Source organism: Xenopus laevis, chromosome 4S (assembly GCF_017654675.1).
Source record: "Xenopus laevis strain J_2021 chromosome 4S, Xenopus_laevis_v10.1, whole genome shotgun sequence".
Classification (NCBI taxonomy): Eukaryota; Metazoa; Chordata; class Amphibia; order Anura; family Pipidae; genus Xenopus; species Xenopus laevis.
Genome location: NC_054378.1, coordinates 72,950,716 through 72,965,438, shown reverse-complemented (window position 1 = coordinate 72,965,438; position 14,723 = coordinate 72,950,716).

Genomic DNA, 14,723 nt, shown 5'->3' with positions numbered 1-14,723 from the left:
AATCTGTGGTGTATTATTCCGCGGCTTTTTACACAGCATAATAAATATGCTCTGATTAGTCTATTAGACTCCTTTACACCTCTCTTATTCTTGTTAGCCCCATAGTATTTAATTTGAACTTTTATTTTTTCTTACAAATGCAGACTAAATAACTAAATGTCATCCTCACATCCCTTGATCACATAATCACCACCTCTGTTTCACCCAGTCATACCCAAATAACTTTGTCTGGGTAAGTGGATCTCTCTTAAACATGTCATGGCTGTTCCTTATCCTAGTTCTCAGATATGATAATGTTCTTTATACACTCAAAACTCCATCGCCAATTCACTAACAGGCGTAGAGGACAATTCGGTGGCCAACAAGACCGTCGCTATCGTACATTCACACCTTATTGCCAGGCGACTTTTTGCTCTTGCGAATGGTCGTGACTCTGCTAATTCAATTAGATGCGAATTTTACTGAGCGTTACCTCTTTCGCCAGAGTTTACTTCACCACCTCAGACCAGGCGAACTGATAACACAAAGCTACATCTTCCTCAATCTTATGTCAATGACATCATATCCTATATGCCAGAAATTCATTAAAGTGTTAAAAAATGCTGGCGACTTTTTATTTTTTAAAGCGGGATTGCCTTCAAAAGTAGTAACTTTTAAAGATTTATATGTGAACAATTTGTATTCACTAATTTGAGGGGCATGCCAAATTTGTTGAAGGGTGGGCTCATGTCTAGGGCATTAGAGGATTTTGTTAATCTTTATTTTGCTTCGTGGCCACTTCAAGCATTTGCGCCAATATCACTAATAAAGTCGTCCATACGACTCTTATGTAACCACCCCATTATAATTGACCTAAGCATATGAATACTAGCGAAGTTTCGCACAACCAAAGTAACGCTTTCGAAAATTAGCCAGCGTTCAGCTGCTGAGAAGCAACTTTGCATTTTAGTGAATTAGCATAGTGGTATTGAATTTGCGCCTGGTGAAGTGGCGCAAAGTTTGGCAAGCAGTCACTGTCGAAAATTCTCCCTTTAGTGAATTAGCCCCCATCAGGAATGTAACTGCATTTGTAAATGTCTTTTGTTCAGAAACTCTGATATTTTAAATATAATAAAATCATGTTTGAGTGTTTGTGAGACAAATGCACTTTTTAGTACTAGACATTTAAATTGGGGATATACATTTCTACAATAAAGCATATCAGTGGATTTTGATCCTTTCAAGCCCTTGCTTTAAATATCTGACAGAGGAATGTCTCTCATTGTGGCAGTTTACACATTTTCTAGCCTTGCTAAAAAGGTCTTTAAAGAAAGGAACGTTCATCAAGGGTCGAATATCGAGGGTTAACTAACCCTCGATATTCGACTGGGAATGAAAATCCTTCGACTTCGAATATCGAAGTTGAAGGATTTTGTGCAAATACTGCGATCGTACGATCAAAGGAATAATCGTTCGATCGAACGATTAAATCCTTCGAATCGAACGATTTGAAGGATTTCAATCCAACGATCGAAGGATTATCCTTCGACCAAAAAAACTTAGCCAAGCCTATGGGGACCTTCCCCATAGGCTAACATTGGGTTCGGTAGCGTTTAGGTGGCGAACTAGGGGTCGAAGTTTTTTCTCAAAGAGACAGTACTTCGACTATCGAATGGTCGAATAGTCGAACGATTTTAAGTTCGAATCATTCGATTCGCAGTCGTAGTCGAAGGTCGAAGTAGCCCATTCGATGGTCGAAGTAGCCAAAAAAACACTTCGAAATTCGAAGTTTTTTTACTTCGAATCCTTCACTCGAAGTTAATGAATTGGCCCCTTAGTGTCAAAACATGCACAATGTCATACTTGAGTGAGCTGACTAATCACATTTGTGTACCTAAACCAGTCACAAGTTTCTTTACCAGACTTACATCAGTGGAAATTCCTTGTTTCCTTGTGCTGCTTACATACAATAACACGCAACTGTAAGTCTGTAAGAACTTTCTACATGCTTTGAAGGCCATGCACTGTACATTCTGTTTATAGATCTCCTACTACTGTATATTTCTACAGACCCCTAAGATGCCAAAATGGTTAAGTATGTCAAATTAAATTATATAGAAACAGAGGTTGTAAATCTTAACTAGTACGTCTCTCACTTTATACAATAAAGATGGTGATGATAAAGCATTCAGTTGTATGTGTGTTCACATCATTGGGAGCTGCCACCTTACCCCCACTTTATTTTAATATTTAGCTTTATTTCTCAGCTTATAACAAGGCTACCGATATTGGAATACTTCAATTATGGGATATAGGGGATGGGGATATGAGGAATGAGGTATAGTGAAAGGAGTCTTGGGGAAAGGTCCAAAACCAGACAACCCCCCAGGAAATCTGGGGGAGTTGGCATGCATATTTTCACTTTAAATGGCATTCAAACTGAGCCCCCTACCAATTCTCCAGCCCCCCCCCACACTGTTGCCACCCCTCCCCCTTTGCCAGCCAGAGTTTGGGAACTGGCAGCTGTCATTTTCATATTTTCTAAGATACCTTTTTTAAAGCAAATAACTCCAAGAAGTTCATGGAGCAGGGAGAGACCAAGGACTTCAAAGTGATCCCCGACTCATTCTGATTTAATGAATAAATAAATTGTCAACACATTTTCTTAATTTTGAGTTTGAGTAGAAAACTGGTGGAACAGTGACACCCAATGTCTTAAACGAATAATTGCTCTTTACTGGCTTTTTTTTTTGAGCTAATTGACTGGTAATTAATTAATTCTTTAGTCTCTGTTTTCTTAGTTATTAATCACCTCTCCGTCTGCTGCTAGAGTTACACATAAATCCAGTGGTGGAGCTGGCCGGAGTACCTATGTCCTGGAGTACACCAAAGTGAATTAAAAAACTAGCCAGTTGTGACAGATGACAACATGCATGGGTTGTGTGATGTGTAATCATTTAATACTGGGCACACAGTTCATCCATCCATACACAGGTAATAGATAAGATCCATGAGTTAAGCTATGTCGCCCCTAGGGGCCTAAATGAACAATTGTTGCTAAGGTTTCCTAGGTTAGGTGAGCTGGGTGGCACTACAGTCTCAAGGTCATTTCTGCAAGCAAGTATCAAAAATCATGAGAATATAATTTAAAATGTTAAAGGTTTTTATTTTACCTTGTAGGTAACCTGCACTATATGTTATATGGACATAAACGTGCATATTTTAAAATGTATTCAAGGAAAAACAGGTGCACTTATGGCAACACCTAGTGGTGAAGACTTGAATTTAGATTGAAAATATTTCACATTTTTTTTTAAAAAAGTTGGAGAAGTGTATTAGTTAATTATGGTTAACTCAAGCTGTGATTGCATTGGTTGTATATGAAAATGATGATGTCACTTTCATATACAAGCATGATGCTTTTTGGTTTTGGGGTATTAAAGTTTGTACTTTTCACTTGTACAAAATTCTTGATAAAGGTTCCCAACAACTAGGAATGAAACGTTGAACATACCCTTTATATTAAACACAATCTCTGGTGTCCTTCTAACTGCATTATATCTTTTTTTTTTCTACATAATGTAACTTTCAGATGCCTATACAGGTATGAGTTCCATTATCTGGTAACCTGTTATCCAGGGAGCTCTGAATTATGGTAGGGCCGTCTCCCATTGACTCCATTTTAATTATTTTTCTCTGTAACAGTAAGACAGTACCTTGTAATTGATCCCATGATCCCAATTAAGGTGTAATTATTCCTTATTGGAGGAAAAACAACTGTATTGAGTTTAATATTTTAATTATTTTTAGTAGACTTAAGGTTCCATGCCTCAAAACATTATTTAAACCCAATAGCACTGTTTTGCCTCCAATAAGGACCCAAATTACAGAAAGATCCCTGAAACCCCCAAGTTCTCAACATTCTGGATAATAGGTTCCATACCTGTAAATGTAATAATTAAATAGACAAAGTGTTATATATTTTGTCTTTCAATATTTCTAACTTGTACCTTCATTAGCACTGAAACTATTGAATTGTCACTAGGTGGCAGCAACCAATCACACCTCGAAATTTGCTGTTCTTTGTATTTATTTAAATTAGAGGATTTTTCTGACTGCATTTTTTCAGGGTTATCATGTATGTTACCATTTCTAACAACAAGGTAGGAAATCGTGTGTATTGGTGTGGTGGAAGTGACCCACTCAATCCCTTGCTCCAATATGCATGCTTATGAAATATGTGTGGCTCTTAGCACATGTATTAGTGCACTGCATGCAACTGTGATGCAATTTGTCCCCCAGTTACATAACCCTGATCTACAGTACATGAATTAAGAGATATATAAAGGGTCATTTGTTACACAAATGCAATGTGTAAAGTGATCTCCCTCCCCACAAATCTAACATATCACAGCCCAGCACAGTGTTGCGTCTGATAATGAACACAGTTGTGTGATTGTTCATTAATTGGTTGCACACCTTCTGTTGAAGGTGTCATATCTATCTTTTGCTATTAAAACAGCATTAGCGTGTGACTTTTTGGACTCAAGTCTTTTTCCCCATTGGTACAAAGTTTTTGTTCCCTTAAAATACTTTAAATGTCCCAGATATTGCACCACTTCTTTTAATTCTTGTGCAAGTACCCTGAGGTAATATGTACTCCCTGTCAACAAGGTCATATGATCTTTCTCTTATACAAAAGAAAATACAGTTTAGTTAAGTTCTTTCTTTGTTTCTTTGTTTCTTTCTTCTCATGGTTCATTTTGTGTAATCCCTTGCCACTAGTTCTTACTAGTTATAGTTAATATATGTTATTTAATTACTCATTTTGAAATAGTCTTGTCAATTTATTGTATGAACTGTTTATTGCTGGATTATTATAAAATTCAATAGAAAGAAATTGAAAGAAAGAAAGCCCTTACCTGAGCAGGCAAGAAGGGTAAAGTGGAACCTAGTCAGGTCAGGTCTAGTAAGGATAGGCTATTCACCTTAAGGGCAGAGACACACGTGAGGATTCGGGAAGATTTAGTCGCCTGGCGACAAATTGCCTCTTCTTCAGAGACTAATTTCCCCGAACTGCCTTCCTGCTGGCTAGAATCTAAATCGCCGGTTCGGGGAAATTAAGCACCCGAAGAAGAGGTGTTTTGTTGCTGGGCGACTAAATCCCCCCTGAATCTTCGCGTGTATCTCTGCCCTAAGAGGTAATTTTAGGAGTGACAGACAGTCAGGTTAGTTAGCTGAGCAGCCTGCGGCTCCTATAAGGAGTGTGAATGGGATTAAGATCCTGTGTACTAATTGTTTAAAGTAGGGACTAAGTGTACAGACTTAGGGATGTAGTAATTCTCCTGGGTTCCACTTAGAAAAAAGGCTGAAAGCTGGGTGTACCTTCATTGATGCTGAGTATGTTCTCTTCCCTGCGGGGACTAATACTGACCATTGGTGCTTGTGAGTATATGCCTATCCACTGTTGCTCTTTATGTACCCTCCTTTGTGGATTACTCTGTTCAATAAACACATTCTCTGGTTAAGTTACAAGATCCACTGGCACCCAATTGCTGTGCACTGGACCTATGCACAGATGTACTATACCCTGCCTCCACACCATTGCGAGGAGAAATAGGGTCTCATCTTTTTTGGGTAAAGCTTATAGTTAAAGAACCGTGCCACTCAATTTAAAACTATAGTGTAACAGTTCTTTCTTTCTTTCTTTCTTTCTTTCTTTCTTTCTTTCTTTCTTTCTTTCTTTCTTTCTTTCTTTCTCTCTCTCTCTCTCTCTCTCTCTCTCTCTCTTTCTTTCTTTCTTTCTTTCTTTCTCTTTCTTTCTTTTTCATGATGATTAATCTTACTTTGCATTTAGTTTAATATTTTGAACCTCTCTTTGTCTGAAACAATGGAATTATTGTGCTTTCTCTATTTTCCACCTATGCTTCATCTGCCTGATGGAACTGACACTTAATATATTGCCTTATTCCACCTGCCACTCACAGAGAATTAGTGCAGCCAGTGTATGGAGATTGTGAATATATTATGGAGAGATATATATCTCTGCACTCCAGGTGTTTCTATATTTAAAGCCTTAGAGGCTGAGAAATGTATTCTGTTAATAATATCTGAATTCCCGTAACATTAGATTTATTTCTGAGCCCTAAAGGCGTGTGCAAACAATATACATACCTGCCAGTGGACTTTAAGATCAGTGTTTGTATTTATTCTGCATCCTTGTTGCATTTTTTTCCTTTAAAATAAAATAAGGTAAAATATTGTTATTGAAACTTTAGATATGTATATATATAAATATATACACATATAACACACATAAATGAAATGTATATTATGGAACCCATTTACTAACAATCGAATTGCGATTTCTTTCACAAATCATGAAAAATATGTGGTTTTCCTGGTTTTCTAAAAAGATCTAAAGATTTGAGATTTATCAAGTGAAAAAACCATGAAAGCATTTCATGCCAAGCTTTGCCAAGTAAGTTGGACCATTTTGAAACTAATCAGAATGTTAGAGGTTTTCGGCTTTTCTTTCATTACTAATTGTCTGAAAAACTTGAATTTTTAGAGCTTTTTGTGGTATTCAGATTTTTTTTTTGGATTGTTCAGCTCATTTTTTTGTTGGTACTTTTTATAATTGGAACTTTTGATAAATTCAATGACAATCCTGGTTTTAGAGTCTTTGACTTTAGTTGTGGTTTCAGAAACCTAAAACCACTAAAATTCGACTTTTAATAAATAAGCCTGCATATTAAAACTTTTCCATATCCATGTAAACAGAATTACACTGTTGTTTATCTCTGTCCAAGGATATTTTACCTATATAATGTCTCTCTGCTTTTTCAAACTGAACAATTGTAAGGTGGTATATGTATGTATGTATGTATGTATGTATGTTTATATTTGTAAACTGTAACTTGAGGCAAAGCACTGTACAGCAGAACAATAAATTAGAAGAAGAAACGGGGTCATTGCAATAATGTTATACAATACACATAACTGTAAAGTACAGTTACAATACAAATTAAGCGCTTAGGAGACAAAAGGACGGAGGTCCCTGTCCTGTAGAGCTTACAGTCTAAATGGGAGGGTAACTTACAGACACAAATCAGGGGATATTAAAGGGGTTGTCCACCTTTAAATGTAACTTTTAGTATGTTGTAGAAACTAATATTCTGGAAAAATTTGCATTTGGTTTTTATTTTTTATTAATTATGTGTTTATTTATTTGTATGTGTTTTTTGAGTTATTTAGCTTTTTATTCAGCAGCTCTACAATTCTGCAATCTGGTTGCTAGGATCCAAATTACCCTAGCCACCATGCATTGATTTTAATAAGAGACTGGAATATGAATAATAGACGGCCTAAGGTAGGAACAACAATAAATGTGTAGTCTTACAGAGCAATTGTTTTTAGATGGGGTCAGTGACACCACTTGAAAGCTGGAAAGGATCAGAAGACAAATCATTCAAAAACTATAAAAAAATTAAGACCCTTTTAAAAAGTTGCTTAGAATTAGCCATTCTACAACATACTAAAAGTTAAAGTAAAGGTAAACCACCCCTTTAGGTGCTGTAGGTTACAATGTGTGACACTGACATATAAGGGCCAGTTCCCAGTTCAGGTGTTATGAAAGTGCTCCAAAAAGGTATTTGAGTTTAGTTCTGAAGACACTGAGAGGGGAATAACCCTCTGGAGAAATTCAGGAATGGCATTCCAAATATAAGGAGCAGCAAGACAGAAGGGTTTGATGCGGGAAACAGCAGTAGTAGTGTGTGCTGCAACGGTAGCATATAGAGAGACAGGAGATGAGATGTATCTGGCTGCAGAGAAATGAAGGGATTTGAAGTTTATGAGAAGGCATTGTAAGTTGAAGTAAGACTTCAGTAGGGGAGGGGCCTGTATCCTTTCAAATGAGAGGAGGAGAATTCTGACAACAGTATTTAATACCGACTGTAGAGAGAAGAGATGGGAGTTACAGAATGTTGCAGTAATCTATTTGGGATAGGATGAGAGCATGCATGAGTGTCCTGGCTGTAGCAGGTGAAAGAAAGGGGCAGATTTTGGCAATATTGCATAAGAAAAAGGGACAGGTTTTGACAGTGGTGTTAATATGATCAGAGAAAGAGAGGGATGAGTCAAAGATTACCCCAAGACAGCGTATTGAGTTGACAGGATTAATGAGCATGCCATCAATAGAGTAATAGTTCATCTGTTAATGGAGGAGTGGATAAATATTTGGGTATCATCAGCATACAGATGATGATTTAAATGATATATAAAGTCAGGTTTTAGTTTATTTGTCAAAGGGTGAATATAGAGCTTGCCACAGTTCACCTATACTTGCATAGGATTTTAGGACTGTATTTATAAAAATAAAAACTCTTGCTATTTACCCCTGATAAATATACACACAGGGTAAGCGCTATCTTGGAGGGCTCTGTTTTTACTCTTTGACAAATATATCCCTATAAACAGGGGGAATGTAATAAATGTCGGTAATGGAAAAAATATTCGCAATGCAAAAAGTTATGCCTTTTCGCGAACAAATTTTGTTTTGCGCGAATTTAATATAGCTTTTGCAAACCCGGAAACTGTTTAGCGACCACTTCCAACAGTGGAAGACCGATTGCGAATTTTATAGTTTGCGCCAGTGTGCAGTAAATGTAATAAAACGTCTTACTGAAAAAGTCATTATATTTGCTCCGAAAGATTACGAAAGATTTCAAACACTTCTTAAAAGAGTGCGCAATTAAAATTCGCAATCGTATAACAGTTTAAGGAACAATATTACATTGCGAGATGTGGATTTTTAGTCTTATTGGTGCGAATTGTTTTTCTGTTTGCAACTTTGATTACATTCCCCCAAAAGATATTTAAAAGGGGTGCTGAAACACATTTTAATAAATATAATTAAGAGCAATTACAGTAATATCTTTAAGTCAGGCAGGATGATGACAAAATGCTGTATAAAATGTGGAGGCTTATTAATAAAACATTTTAGTGGTTTTCGAGGTTTTTGAAACCACAACTAAACTCACATTCTCTAAAACCACAAATGTCATGGAATTTATTAAAAGATTTGAACTATAAAAAGTAGAAACAAAAACAAGCTCAGAATAATGCACAAAAAAAAAATATGAATACCTCGAAAACCAAAAAAAAATTCAGACGATTCCTAGTAAAAAAAAAAAAATCTGAAAACCTCTCAAAGTCTAAATTGATTTTAAATGGTTCAATAAGATCAGCGCAGCTCCCATTGACTTCTATGGGATCTCGACAACGTTTACGTGGCAAATTTTTGTTTTACAGATTTTTGGGGTTTTTATATTTAATAAACCTCAAATTTTTAGAGCTTTTAAGAAATATAAGAAAACCACAATTTTTTTTAGAGAATCATGGAAAAAATAGAAATTCGATTGTTAGTCTCAAAAAGACATTAGGCATTCATAAACACAATAAACCTTGGCACAGAGACAATTTATGACTGTGCATCAATCACTGATTTTGATGAAAAGAAAATGGTCTGAACAAGGCCTAAGCATTGATCCCAAACAGCATGAAGGCACAAGATGAATAAATAAATCACATGTCAGTGGGATGTTTAATTCAATAACAGCTGTAGGTCTTCAGGTTGCATATCACCAATGCATATATTAGAAATGCTTATACTACTATGTCCTTTCCAGAATGAATATTTTCCCTAAGGGTCCCTTGTGAAGCTGGGAAATCAGGGCAAATTAGCGGTCTGCTTCCAGACTCTAAAACCCATCTCAAAGTCCACATTTTCTGTGCACTACTTGTAATATACATGTGATTATTACCATACAAATTTCTTAATCATTTGCCCAACACCCCTGCCTTTTGAATCAGACATACATCTCACGATCTGAGATGACCAAGTATGAATTGTAATTATACAACACAATGAAATGGGATCTTTTCACATTATTCTGGTTTAGGCAGTAATTACTAAACTCAGGCCGATAAGATGCGATGCAGCAGCTGCGTGTAGAAATGTAAATGCAAACTTAGTTAATACTGGCCCTATCCTATTAATGCAGAAGACACAATGGTTAAAAGAAGATTGAAAGCAGTAATATAAATCTCTCTCTCTCTCTCTCTCTCTCTAAGATGTCAGCTGTGCCACTCATCTAAAAGCCTCCGTTAGCTTATTCCTTGTTAATTGAATGAATTAAACCATCTGAAAATGATTGCCTTACAGTAATTGCCATTGACTACCTTATGCATTTTATCACTTATTAGTCACTGGACTCCTACAAAAGGATTTTTACTTCTTTCAGTAAAGGAAGTGAATCACTTGTGCCTGATATAAAGATAAACAAAAAAAGAGAAAAACTGGAATCATACCTTGGAATTGTTGGCAGTTTATATGAGTATCTTTGCATGAAGATTGTGGCATGCAGTCTAAAATGGTAATATTTTTATACAATAGAATATTTTTCCTACACAGGCATGTCATTTGCCCTTCTTTTTTTTAAAATGCACCAGACAAAGTGAGCTTGTATGAGATAAAAACATATCACTTTGTAGAGAATACATTTCTATTAACTGACAATTTGTTCAAAATCATCTGTCAGGCTAATGAACAGATTGTCCCAGCAGGCTGCTGGTTATGTATGGCAGATACTGATTGATAAATTGGTAAATGCTGGTAATGACCTGTGTCATGGGTATTGTATGAGAATCTTGCAGCACATATATGAAGGGTCTGCCTAAAGCTCTAGGTTTTCATTATCAGAAAGCTAAAAGTCAATGAAACATACCCAAGCAGAGAAGCTATGATTGACTTATATATGTAAATAGGATTATGTGCATAGTTTGCTAATAGATTTGAGGAGAGCCTTGGAACTGTTAAAGAGATCATTAAATAACTCATTTGGGATTAGCTGCTCTAATGGAACAGTGACAGTTAGGAATAATGAAGTTTCTTACTGCTTTGAAAAAAAATTGAAATGCATGCAAGTTTAATTTTCATTGTACTTGTAGTGTTGTGTTTGCTCATTAACCCCTTGAAGTCATTTTATGTCATGAAAGAGGAAAATAAAGATATAATTCTGAAAAAAAAAACAAAGCAAATCCTGAACATGAAAATCTAAACGAAATTTAAAATTTTTAAATGTAAAAAGAGCCCTTCACAGAGATATAGACATTTAGCCATTTTCATTTAGCTTGAACTTTGGAATTTGTAGCTTGAAAGGAAAAGCATTTTGGCCCGAGAAGATTCTACATTCTACCTTTTACTTTTGTGGGCAAAGCAGAAGAAATACTAGGAAAGAAGACCTGGTATCACTACTAAGATTTCTGTTGACATGGAGCACCCTAGAAGCTGAAGTTTACCCACTGGGTTGTAAATCACAGGCAGGGCAGTGTACTGATCTGATTTTCAATTACAGGCCAACTTCACCCTTATTGGGGTTTATCCTTACTGTTCAGAATTTTCCATTGACCTTGTGCAGAGCCAGGGATCCACAAGAAAAGGGTAATGGTGACAACTTCTTCATTTTTAGGGAAAGCAGAAGGGGAGCCAATATCACTCCTAAATTTACACAGAATACCATAAGGGATGAAGTTTACTCACTGCATTTTAAAGCAGAACAGAACAGTATGCAGGTCAGATTCCTAACTACAGACCAGTTTCACTCTTTCTTCAGTGCAGTGTTTTCCAATCAACATACAGATATGCAGAGCCCTGGAAGTGGATCTACAAAAAATACACTCTGAGGATATTTCCCAGAAAGGAATTTCTGGGAAGGAAGCCCATTATCATTTCTAAGATTTCTTTTACAGAGGATTCGCTAGAGGCAGAAGGTTATTCACTTTAAACTCACAATATTTAGCTTGTATATCACAAATACGGTGCCAAAATTAGTTTCAGAACAGGGGATCCAAACAACTGGTTAGGAGCTCTAGCTAGATTTTTTTTAAAGCCAAGGGCTCTGACCACTGAGACATTTTGGTAGAAAAACCTTTATTATTTCTTGCATAAGAGAAATATACTTTATTCTGTGATGTTATTTTTTGTTGAACCCCCCCTGTTATATATCCCAACTTGAACAGCAGCTTTTCAATTACAGCAAGGGTTGAATTCACGGCAAAATTCCACATTTCGCCATCTGCGATGCGTTTTCAATAGTCGCCCACAGTTGCCTCAGTGAGGCAACTTCGGGCGATTATAGAAAACGCATCGCCGCGTGTGCATTAGCGCAGGCGACTTTGCGTTGCAGCCTATGGGGAAAAACGCCGAGGCAGTTTGGGGAGATAGTCGCGCAAAAGACGAGGCGATTAGTCGCCAGGCGACTAATCTCCCCAAATCTCCTCGTGTGGCCTTACCCTTAAGAGTGCCCTGAAGTCTCTGAACTGCTGCCATTGAGATGGGCTAAAGGTGCATTACACAATATATGTAATGGAAACCGAGAAACAGTTACATTTGTGAATTATAATATGCAGAGCATCAGTTATGAAGCACATACTGTACTTATTATACCCCATGTTGCAGGTTGATAACTTATCAGCTCTAGTGACACTTTATACAAGCCATGCAGTGCCCAGGGCTCTAATTTAAAAAGGTGTTAAATTCTAGACGAACAATAAAAAAATAAAATGCAAGAAGGTGATTCAAACACCTTTTTGTCTATATATATCTTTTAAATAAACCGTGAAAAGATAAAAATGGCATAATGAGAAAACAATTACAATGTAGTCTTTGTTGTTTAATTGTTCCGTTAGTGCACATTGCTTCACAATGTCTACAGCTCATCAATATCCTTCTAGAGCCGAGAAAATGTCAGATGAATATGAATTATTTCCATTCTGTTGATATGACTAACAGTTCCCTAACATCAACAATGTCACCCATGGATGTATAAGACCTCTTGAAGGTTTGATAACTGCTCTTTAGAATTCTTTATGATGGCACCCTATTAAATTACTTCCAGCCAATGTGCACATAACTGCTTTTAGGTTAAACAAGTGACATTTAATCATTTATTATCTCTCTTATGGTCGCACCTTAGCTTTGGTCTTAGAGTCACACTACTTTTGCTTTAATATTACATAGCACATTCAGCACAGGCTCGTGATTTATTGATGGTTTCCTCTATCCAAGCCTTTAACATGATCGTGCATGAAATCCAATTTATCTTGCTTCCACCAGCATTTTCAGATTAAGCCCACCCTATGCAACACTTTTCTGTCTTCCTACTTCACCCCACATTTATCACACCCTGGAATGTATCCATTATACAATAGTCAGCTAGTAGGCTCTTTTATTGTATAACAGCTTTATAAATCAGGAGAAGTGAAGATTAAACAAGACATTTGCGAGACAAAAAATGATTATTAGGAAGATTTAATTTTTATGCAAGGGACCTTTGTCCTTGACATCTTTTGAACAATGCATGTACCAATACAGTTTTAGTTTTATTATACACAAAAAAAACCCATTTCAGCAAAAAGTGAGATATGGAGGGGAAGCCCAGCCTGCAAACTGTATATCAGGACTGTATATCAGACCTTGCAGGCCTTGTACCACGACCCGGACCCAATCGGCAAAGAGAAGGCCTCGTTATGACTGGGGGAGCTACAGAGATCGTTAAGAGGAGTGGGACCGGCCCTTATCGGGGAATCCTACAATTTGGATTGAAGTTCTCCGAAACTGAGATCTGAATCCCTAGCACTAGCACTGTGATTGTTGAAATGGGACACAATATTCCCCACTGCCAGATAGGAAAATCCGTAAGCACCATCTCTCTGCTTAGCTTAGCTGTTTTAACATCTTTGGGGAAAGCTCCCAAGGTGGCGGGTAGCGCGAGGTGCTTGTTTAACTGTGTCTATGTAATAGGCTGAACCCACAGGGCAGGAGATGAATCCATTCTGTGAGTTCATGCCAGCAGAGGAACTGGTTATTGCTGCCAATTGGAGTTGTTATTAGTTCTTACTAATAAGTTAACAGGGAAATGGATTTTAAATAATCTAGTTAATTGACCTACACCATATAAATGCGCCTTTTTTTTTTAAGTGTCTTCCACCCAAGGACATTTTTTTTGCACAATTCCAGAAACTACAATTGTAACTTTACAATTTACATTATAAATTCGAATTGTACTTTGGTTTTAAAGTTACTTGTAAATGCAATTGAAAATAATTTTATGGTTGGGGGTCACCACAACATGAGGTTGAGAACCACTTTAAAAATGCTCTTTTTTGATGAACTCTTTTTTACTTGTTATTAAAAGGAAAATTCATATTATCGTTTGCTGAAAGTGATACTTTAACCATTAAGGAGTTGAAATTTCATGCTGGACATGTGAGAAGTTTGCTATAGGCAATTTTTGTCAAAAGAATCTCTGCAACTTCTACTTTAGCTACTCATGAGCATGTTGCTTCTGTGCAAAAGTAGAGTTCTATTTTCACGCATCCCTATCTTCAGTGTGTAGCTGCCTGGGGAACTATCAATTTTTAGTACACCTAGGGGCACATTTACTTAGCACGAGTGAAGGATTAGAAGGAAAAATACTTCGAATTTCGAAGTATTTTTTTGGCTACTTCAACCATCGAATTGGCTACTTCGACCTTCGACTACGACTTCAAACTATTCAAAGTAAAATTCGTTCGACTATTCGACCATTCAATAGTCGAAAATACTCTCTCTTTAAAAAAAAACTTCGACCCATTGCATCTAATCAGTGAATAACTTTTTTTCAATCAGCTCCAGGTAA